At 41.6% G+C, this 10869-nt stretch overlaps 1 pseudogene; it reads right to left on the bottom strand.

Annotated features, from left to right (window-relative positions):
• Positions 1–6463: 6463 nt before the first annotated feature.
• On the bottom strand, positions 6464–6803 carry LOC102826166 (annotated as a pseudogene).
• Between the last annotated feature and the right edge of the window lie 4066 nt (positions 6804–10869).

Below are 10869 nucleotides of genomic sequence, written 5' to 3'. Positions count from 1 at the left end.
GTTTTTTGACAGAAGGAGAGGACTGATTGATTTTGCAGCCCAAGAGCAGAGGTCCCTGGGACCATCAAGTGAGAAGAATGGAGAGCTGGACCCTACCCAGAGAAGCAGTGACACCAGGGATGGAGACAGAGACAATGATGTGAACAGATGGAGTGGCTGGGAACACTGGGCTCAGGGAGGGAGAAGGACTGTGTGCTGGCAGCCTGGGGGTGGGCCTGTGTGATGTACCCTTTAGTTATTTGAAAATGCATAGAGGGGATGGTAATCACTGCAGTGAAATGAAATATGATGGAATGAGTGTAAAGCTGACGTTCTTCCATGTAAACCTCACAATAAAAACTTTAAAAAAAAATTTTTTTTTTAAAAGCTAGAAAGGAGCATTTCACTACCATCAAAGAAGAGCCAGGAGTGGAGTGCATCCTTGGTAGCCTGAGATTCTCTGTGCAGTGAACCGGCCCGACCCAGGGTCAGAAAGCTATGACACCAGAGGAGTGGCAGAGGAACAGGAGCAGAACCAACAACCAGAGCACAAGACAGAGCAGTGGGCTTCCCAGCGCACAAAGCAAGTGACTTCAGGTAGGAGGTTTACTTGCAGAGTTGGGTGCCTCTGGGCACTTAACTGGTAGCGGGAGGGAGCTAGACATGTTCACCCACAGAGCTAGAGCTGAGTGCTTTCAAGCTGAGACTTAAGGTGTAGTGTGTCCTACGGGCATTTATTAATAGCCCTAAAAGAGCTTTGTAATAGTGCCCGTGTAAACAGAGGTCTGCCTGTGGGCATGGCTGAGGAGAAGCTGTCCTGACTGGAAGGACTGCCCTGAACATATCTGACCCGAAATTGTAGCCTGTTAACTTCCCAAAAAAAAAACAAAAAACCCTAATTGTGAGTATGGTGTCTGAGTTCTGTGTTGTCATTGCAACGAACTACTGAACCCAGATGAATGCTGTAGAGGGAAGATTGGTTTGCTGTCATATTTTTTGACACTCTCCAAGTGTGGTTCTCAGATGGCAGCACTGATGGACTGTACCACCTGGGAGCTTATTAGACATGCTCTGGGTCTCAGCACCATCTAGGGTGGCCACCTGCCTGGAAATGATGGATTTCTCAACCTATAACACTAAATGTTGAAACCAAGTAAGATCCAAGCAAACCAACCTACCTAATGAAGCCAAATCGACATTTTAACAAGATCTCCAGATGCAACTTTGCATGCACAGGGGAGTTTGAGAAGCACTGGGGAGTACAAACTTTTATCTAATATGCAGACTCCCTGTTTGAGATTGCAGCCACTGATCTTAGAAGTGCCTGGAAACTAGGTAAGACCACCTAGAGTTTGACAATTCTCAAAAAACGTTTCTGGAAAAGATTACCAACGGAAAAATTGCTGGTCACTGCAAAGACAAGAGGATGGTACCCAACACCTGCCAAAGAAAGGAAGACCACTAAGACTCTTGACTTCAAGAAATCCAAGGGGTTGTTCAAGTCTCTTTGCAATAGAGGCTGGTAAGAGAAGCCTAGAAAACAATGGAGATTTTACTCTCTGAACAGCACTGAAGTTTAAACAGTTCAAGCTTACCAGCCACTCCTTGGAAACCCTATACAGAGTCACTATGGGTTGGAACTGCCTCGACGGCACTTAACAACTCTACCTTTATTGGACTTCTGATGTGGCTCTGTAAGATCAGCACTGATCATTGGTCTTGCAAAATTCTATCATGCAATCTCCAGCATCCTTTCTATCACTAAAGCCATTTTCCAACTACTAATCCTTCCTCTTTGTTTTCATCCTTTGTCTTCCTATCACCATCAATTATCAATACATCTTGATTGCATGGTTTATCAATTTCAGACTGAGGAAGTTGATAGAATTCTTCAATTTCATCATTACTGGCTGTAATGGTTAAGGTTTTGTGTCATCTTGACTAGGTCAGGATTTCCAGAGACATGGGCTATGTTTGGACATGTTCTGTGTTCTATGGGCACCCATTGACCTTGAAATAAGAGGAGTAGGAAGGCTGGCTGATTTGAAGTTTAGGGAGCTGTGTTGACTCCTGCGCTCACGGGCACTAGCCTACACCATGGGGGCTAGGCCTGAGAGTGAAGGAGTGGCTGGTTTGAAATGCAGGGAGATATGTGTGAACTCCCAAACTTGCAGCTGGTACCCATTTGACCTAGCTTGAGTGACTAGGGTTGAGTTGACCAGAACCTGACTGGATGAAGATAAAGGGGTTTGATACTCTAAGCAAGTTTCAATTGCTAAAATCTGTTGGACTGGACTCTTACTTATGAAGGCAGTTACTTAAAATTGTATTCTGAATTAAAGATTCTTCATATCATGGAACATGCTTGTCTCTTTAGTATACTGGGTTGATAAAAACAGGCAACTTAGACATTGAGTATCAAAAATGGGAAAGGGGCTATAAAAGCATAAAGTGACTGACTTACACGCTTTCATAGGTGCTGGTGCTTAGTTTTAGAATGAGGGATCAAGGGAGAATCTCCACTGATTAGTTTACCTATTTTCCAGATAGGTCTGGTGAAAGGGAATGGGGGATGATGCTGATACATTTTTATAATATTATTATTATTTTATTTTTATTTTTCTCCTGAAGCTTTAGATACATTGTGATATAGATTTAATATAAGGATTAAAACCAATGATTTATATGCATGAGCAGTTTTACGGACGGTTATTGATGAAACTTTAGTATATTAAACTCCTTTAGGCAAAGTGTACTTATTTTGGCACACTTTAAATTCTGTTTTATCACAGCATTTTGGATCTGGTATGTATACAATCAACACATTTGAAAAAAAATCTAATGGTATCTAGAAGATATAGATTAATAGTGGGCTGAAAATGAAACTTTAGAGAATATAAGAAAAAGGGGAAGAATGGATTTATTAAAATGGAAAATAATTCTCTTTACAGTGATGCTTTAAGATTTTACAATGGGTTTATACATGCTTAATTGACAGATTCTTCTTCTTCCCTGCTATACACATATGTGTATGCATCCATATATGTGTGTATCATAATTTTTAGATTTCTACTTACAGCTAAACATGGCTATATTTTATGGCTACACAATTACTAAAAAGAAAGCATGCTAAATACATATATATGTTTTTACAGTGTAGAATTAAAACTCTGCCAAATATAATTAGGCAAGAAGTCAAATCTTCCTGTCTAATGAGTCCTTGGCATTGTCTACCAGACTCCACAACTGCTACCAAAACTGGGCTCCCCAGATGGTTTTCCTTCTTTTTTTTTATCAGTCCAGTGTTACATTTATTCTTTTTTTGGGGGGGGAGGGTGGCCACAGATTAATTTAATATAGGGGTGAACATTTTAGTATTAGACAAAGTAGAATTCAATTCAAAATGCATTAAGTAGAGAAAAGGCTATTTTACACAGAATGTATTCCCATAATGAAAACCTAACAATCATAAACCATTAGAAATGAATTACATTGCAGACGCTGATAGTTTTTTATGATTTAATTTTGAGTATTTGTTAGTAGAATTTATTGTGATTATCAAAACTGTAATTGTAGAAGATACATAACTAAAAGCAGGGAGTAGCTATCTTTCATTTCAGGACCAGACAGTTCCATGACCATCTTGAAGGAAAAGCATGAGTGGAGCTTGGCATCCCTGTCTGGAAAAGCGGCAACAGTAGAGTTGGCAGCAGAGGCGCAGTGGTCTGAAAAGACAGAGCAGCTCTGAACTCTAGGGCTGGGTAAGTCTGTGTGTCTAAGGATAAGAGGCTGGCTTGCAGAATGTGCCCTTTGGACTTTTGAATCAATACATATTTTTTGCTTTGTTTTGCATGTATACATCATATACTTTTGCTATGTTGATTTGTGACATTTTAAGATGAAAATGGAGCCCCAGTGCATTTTTGGTTTACATATTTTAGTTATATCGTGTTAGGCACAGATCTGTTGGTTCTTTTGGCAGCCCATGGCACTTTCAATATTCTCCTCTAACACCATAACTCAAAAGTGTCAATTCTTCCACGGTCTTCCTTATTCACTGTCCAGCTTTCACATGCATATGAGGTTATTGAAAATAGCATGACTTAGGTTAGACACACCTTAGTCCTCAAGCTGACATCTTTGCTCTTTAACACTTTAGAAAGGTCTTGTGCAGCAGATTTGCCTAATGCAATACGTTGTTTGATTTCTTGACTCCTGCTTCCATGAGTGTTGATGGCTGATCCAGGAAGAATGAAGTCCTTGACAACTTCAATCTTTTCTCTGTTGATAAGAATGTTTTTTTATTGGTCCAGTGATGAGGATTTTTGTTTCTTTACATTAAGATGCAATCCATACTGAAGGCTGTGCTCTTTGACCTTCATCAGTAAGTATTTTTGGGATGTGCTTATTTCCATGGTGATGAAATCTAATAGAGGCAAAGTTAACTCTATGATGAGCAGTTATGAGCTGTCAGTCCATTGAAGGGATGCTTCCTCGAGGGTGTGGCCTGCTCCCAATATAAAGGACACATAGGAGGGACTCTCTCTCTTCCCCTAGGCACCTGGAACACTATAACTGTAAGACAATAACCTTCTCTTTATATATATGCATATATTTGTTTCACTGGTTTTGCTTCTCTAGAAAATCCAGCCTAAGATGCTGACTTTAGTGATTGGTGCACAAATTTGAATAACAGTGTATTAACTGGTCTTCCTTGTTGTTGTTGTTCTTAGGTGCTGTGGAGTTGGCTCAGACTCATAGCAATCCCATATAGGGTTTCTGAGGAATGACTGGTGAGTTTGAACTGCCAACCTTGCTATTTTATGGTCAAGTGCTTACCCTACAGTGTATGGATATTATTCTATCACAGACAGCATTGCATTCAAGATGGGTCTTGAAATGTTTGTGGGGTTTTTTTTTAACTTTTTATTGTGAATTGAGTGATACTTTGTTTACATGGGAGAACATCAGTTTTACATTAATTCTATCATATTTTACCTCATTGCGATGATTCCCCTCCATGCATCATCATTCAACAGTATTTGCTTGTATTTCCTCTGGGTTTTTTTTTGGATGTACACCAAAAACTCAAGAGTATACAATCATTCTGTGAAGGTTGTAAATGTTAAAGTACGCATTTTGTGGCAAGGAGGGGAGTGATTGACTTTGCAGGCTGGGAGTGGAGGTCCCTGGAACCATGAAGGGAGAGAAGCAGAGAGCGGAACCCTACCCAGAGAGGCAGCCATCCCTGAGATGGAGGCAGAGGACTCAGGACCCAGGGAGGAAGAGGGGCTATATGCTGATGACTGGGGGTGGGGGTGGGGAGCAGACTTATAGGATGCACCCTTTTGTTCATTAGTGATGCATGGAGGGGGATGTAACCATGGCAATGAAACAATATACAATAAAATGAGTGTAAAACTAATGTTCTCCCATGTAAACTGTCACATAATTCACAATAAAACTTAAAAAAATAAAAAAAAAAAAAGAGTATACAATCATTCAAACAACCAAAGGGTATACCCTACATGCCTGCCCCCTCCCCAGCAGCCAGCACACAGCCCCTCTCCCTCCATGAATCTAGAGTCCCCAGCCGCTCCATGTCTCCACGTCATCATCTTTGGCGTCATCACTTCTCTGAATAGGGTCCCACACTCCGCTCCTGCTTTTCTCCCTTGATGGTCCCAGGGTCCTCCGCTCTTAGACTGAAATATCAACGACTCCCCCATTTTTGCTACAAAACATCTACCTTTACAGTTGCGACAATCGCAATCAGCCATGATAACAATTACTCATTATTGAATCATAAGAGTCGTATCCCCATTGCTTTTAACCAACTCCATCCAGACACGATGAAAACCAGTCAGTGGAGATTCTACCTTCCCTGGCATACTCTAAAACTAAACTCCCTCTTGAACACTTGAAAGTCAGTTATTTTGTGCCTTTATAGCCCCCTCATTTTACGTAGCCAATGTCTAAATTGCCCATCCCTATCAACCCTGTGTACAGAGGAGATGAGAATGATCCTTGCTGTGAAGATTCCTTTCCTCTTGATTGGTGTTTTAAGCTACTACATCCATAAGTATAGGTCAAGGTCATCACATTGTTGTGATTTACACTTCTTTTTTTTTTTTTTTTTAATCGTCCACTAGTTGAGTTCTGATCATCCAGCCATAGTAGCTAGGTCAAAAGAGTATACCTGCAAGTATGGGCATTCTTGTGCATCTCCTCTCACTTCATATCAGCTGGATGCTTCATTCTCTTGAAATGTTTTCTGATGACAATAAGTGTGACACCATTCTTCTTGAATTTCTCTCTCCCAGTTATGATTGTCTGATTCACAATGGCTAATCCCTTTCCATTTCAACTCACTAATGCCTAGGATATTGAAGTTTATAGATTCCACTTTATTTGATTTTGCCATAAAGCATAATTTTATTTTCTTGCAGGCTAGTTTTTCTTTAGCTTTTAAGGGCTCAATTCTTTACATGGGCTTTGGCAGTCATGGGGTAGCACCTGCAGGTCTAAATCAGGCTGCGGGTGTTTGGTCTTTCCGAGCTTCACAAGAACGGTTCCTGACCACCTGGCTGTGGATGGTAGAGATCACACAGTAATGGAGTTTCACATACAGCTTGGGAAGCACGTGTGCACCAAAGACACTCACTTGGGAAATATCCCTGATGCCTATGGTTTCTATTATGTTTTGAATTACGAACTTCTTAATGGCCTTTTCTTTGGGCACATAGCAGGCGCAGTTGTGCAATAGGCTGCACGTGGCCGCAGCCCTTTTTGGCACGACCATTGTTTCTCCTTTTCTTTGTCATTTTGGAAGCAAGGACCCGAGAGAGCTCCACTTTATTTTTAACAACTTCCAATTTTCCTAGATTCATACTTTGTACATTCCATGTTCAGATGTTTACAGCTGTTTCTTCTCCTTTTGAATTGTGTCCCACCAGCCAACAAAGGTCTCATAAGTTTTATTTCACTCACTAATCATGATCAACTCATCTTTGAGAATAAAATTCTTCCCCAGTCATCTTTGGAATGCCCTCCAACCTAAGGGTCTCACCTTCCAGCACTATATCTGACAATATTCTGGTGCTATTCATAATGTTTTTATATTCTGGCATTACAACTGACAATATTTCACCGCTATTAGTAAGGTCTTCAGTTGTTAAGCCTAGTCTGGAAGCTCCACTGAAACATGTTCACCATACATGTTCCTGCTGGTAATTAGAATATCGGTGGCATATCTTCTAACATTGCAGCAAATAAGTGTAAACCAACATAGTATAACAAATTGACAGACAAGTGGAAATTACCATCAATAATTTCCCACAAAAATGAGAAAGCAGAGGGATCAAAGTTTATGAGGAAATAGACACAGGGAACTTCAAATCTCCCTGTAATGTTTTTTCTTGGGAAAAAGGCAGACGTAAGTTTATTAAAATTTTGTTGTTGTTAAGTGCTGTTGAGTCAGTTCTGACCCATAGTGACCCTGTATAGGGTTTCCAAGGAGTGGCTGGTGAGCTTGAACCGTTGACATTGTAGTTTAAACCAACCTTGCAGTCCAGCGCATTTAACCCACAGTGCCACACCAGCTTCACAAAGTTGGATAATAGATACACAGGCATTTATTATATTATTTTATATGCTTTTCTATATATTGAAGTATTTCCTAACTTTTCATTTTTAAGAAGAAAATGAAGCTAAAATGAATAGAGAGAAATACTGTTAAATGATGGTACATGAAGAGGATTATAATCATTTTGTAATGAAACAAAGTATATGCTTTGTTGAATGTAAAACTGATTATCTGCCCCATAAACTTTCACTCAATTCACAATAAAAACTTAAAAAAAGAAAACAAGAAAATTAAAGGCAGAAGAACATAACCCTGATTAATATCAGGCTCTTCCATCTGGGCTCTAGGTCTGAGATAACCCACTTATTTCAGCTGGAACCAGAGGAATGCGAGAGCATCACAAAGATCAGTGTGGTAACCAAGATCCTGTGGCTCCCAGACATTTTCATCATTGAGTTTTGGGTATCAAGGGCTAGGGAAAGCCAGAGGAAAGCCCTATCTCCTGTCTCCTGGTAGTTTACAAGCTACTATTGTGACCACTATAAATGGTCTTAGATGTGGTAAGAAGGTAAGTAGTAAGGAAAACCACAGACTCTGTCTCCCACCTCATCTCTTTTATAGCATGAATGTGAATAATATTCCAATAAGTCTCATCGCATATATAAACAATGAAGGTTTCTTATATCAGGTATAAGAAACCAATGTGGGTGGCCAGTACCTGCAACCTGGACATCTTCTATTTCCCCTTTGACCAGCAGAACTGCACATTTACCTTCAACTCCTTCCTTTACACAGGTGAGTTGCAGTGTGAGGTCTCAGGCTTGGGATAAATGCGAGCAACCAATAAAGTAACAGAAAATAAAATAAAAGGAACTATGAGTAATGCTGTGAGTTAATGCACCAGACTGCAAAGCCATTTGAACTGCAACGCTGGCAGTTCAAGCTCACCAGCTGCTTCCTGGAAACTCTATACAAGGTTGCTATGGGTTGGCGTCGACTCTACAGCACTTAACAACAACAACAATGAGTAAATAGTGATCAAGGGAGGATAGAAAAGCAAATTATAAGGTGCTATGGATGCTGAAATGCTTCCCATAAATGTAGAACACAAGTGTGTTTTGTTCATTACTATCTCTAGCTCCAAGCAAAGTTCCCGGCATATGATAGGCACTCAATAAATATTTGTTGAAGAAAAGATTAAAAAGGAGAAAAAAGTTAAGCCACCAGGAAACTATCCTTGGAAAACAATTTGGATGGTTTTCCCTTTCAGTAGATAACATGTGCTAGGCATGGAGAAAGAAGTATGGGAAATAACAGACACATTCCATGACACCATCTGGACCCATGGGGAGTGGGAGCTCCTGGGTATCAACAAGGCTATGGGAAAGATGTTCTTGGGCACTAAGCTATATGATCAGATCATGTTCTATGTGTGTGCAGAAACCCTTGGTTTCCCTTCCTTCCTTGCTTATACACTTGCCTAGAATCTCCATTTAGTGAATATCTCCCAAGTCTTAGGACTTCTCACTCTTACCACTTCCACCTGAGGTAGGACTTCTTCTGAGGTCAAATCCTCTCTCCTAGCTGCCCAGCTTTATGCTACTTCCTAAAGGTCATGGCTCTGGCCTAACTCTTCCTTGGCAGATTCTATATCAAATGATGAAGCTGTATCCCCAACAGCTTCTGATCCCACAGTGGAATCAAACCAATGAGAAGGACAGATGCAGAAACAGTCATTACTGTTCCAGGCAGCCTCAGAATGCCATATCCATTTCCTTCTTCTCCCTCATCCTCACCAGGTGGTCATCAGGCACAGGCCCAAGCTCTATGTGATGAACCTTCTGGTGCCCAGTGGCTTTCTGGTGTCACTGATACCCTCCGCTTCTACCTGCTGAAAGACAGTGGGAATCATGCCACATTCAAGATAATTCATCTGCTGGACCACAACGTCTTCCTGCTCATGATGAATGACTTACTCCCCACCATGCACCCCCCCTTAACAGTATGACTCCTCCAGTCTTTCGGAAGAAAAGGGTGGGAAGGGCAGACTGCACTAGCTCAGGGAAAGGTACATACTTGGAATAGGAGGCTCTGTGCCTGGTTAGTTTAGGAAGAAAAGAAGAAAAGGTTCTCAGCAGTGTCTGTGGGTCTCACACAGGCCTGTCTTCCCTCCAGGTGTCTACTTTGCCCTGTGTCTGTCTCTGATGGTGGTCAGTCTGCTGGAGGCCATATTCATCACCTATGTGCTACACATGGCCACCAGAGAGCCCCCACCCATGCCTCAGTGGCTCCACTCCCTGCTGCTGCACTGCACTAGCCCCAGGAAGTGCTGCCCCACTGCAGCCCAGAAGGGAAATAAGGACCTGGGTCTCACCCCCACCCACCTGCCTGGTGAGGGAAGTCATCACTGCCCATTCCCTCTGTCAATACCTCCTGCTTCTACACTGTCACCCTTCCAACTCATCATCGAGTCTCTGTCTTCTCTACAGGCCTGAAGGAGCCAGAGGTGTCAGCAGGGAAGATGCCCAGCCCTGAACAGGCAGAGTTAAATGGGGTCCTGAATCAACAAGCGTCCTGCAGGAATGCAGGGCCCAGAAGCAGCACAAGTCTAGCCACATGATGGACACCCTGCTCTTCTGCATCTACCTGTTCTTCATGGCCTCCTCCATCATCACAGTCATCGTCCTCTGAAACACTTAGTTATGACGACCCTCTGCCCCCAGCCTGAAGCTTCTTCTAGACTCCAGGGACCAGTGAAGGAGTCACCCCTTCTCCAGTACCAAGTGTCATAGCTCTAAAGATGACCAAAATCCTGCTACATCCACGTATCCAAATGCAATCCCCTAATTAGTCTCAAAGGAGCCCTAGTGACATAATAGTTAAGCTCTCAGCTGCTACTAAAGGCCAACGGTTGGAATTCACCAGCTACTCTTTAGGAAAAACGACCTGGCAATCAGTTTCTGAATATTACAGCATAGGAAACTCTGTGGGGCACTTCTACTCATTATATAGAGTCACTATGAGTCAAAGTTGATTGGATGCCACACAACAACAGCTGCAATTCTAAAAAAGTTTCCCCTTATTTTTTTTTTCTTTATCATTCCTTTTTTTTTTTAATGTTTTATTGTGAATTATGTGATAGTTTACATGAGAGAACATTAGTTTTACATTCATTCTATCGTATATTGTCTCATTGCCATGGTTACAATCCCCTCCATGCAATCCTTCCCCCGTACCCCCCAGGTCTTCAGCACACAGTCGCTCTCTCTCTCTGGATCTAAAGTCTCCAGTTGTTCTGTTGCTCC

This window comes from Chrysochloris asiatica, unplaced genomic scaffold, assembly GCF_000296735.1.
Source record: "Chrysochloris asiatica unplaced genomic scaffold, ChrAsi1.0 scaffold00135, whole genome shotgun sequence".
Lineage (NCBI taxonomy): Eukaryota > Metazoa > Chordata > Mammalia > Afrosoricida > Chrysochloridae > Chrysochloris > Chrysochloris asiatica.
The sequence above is the reverse complement of the archived record's forward strand: the minus strand, read 5'-3'. Positions and strand labels throughout refer to the sequence as shown.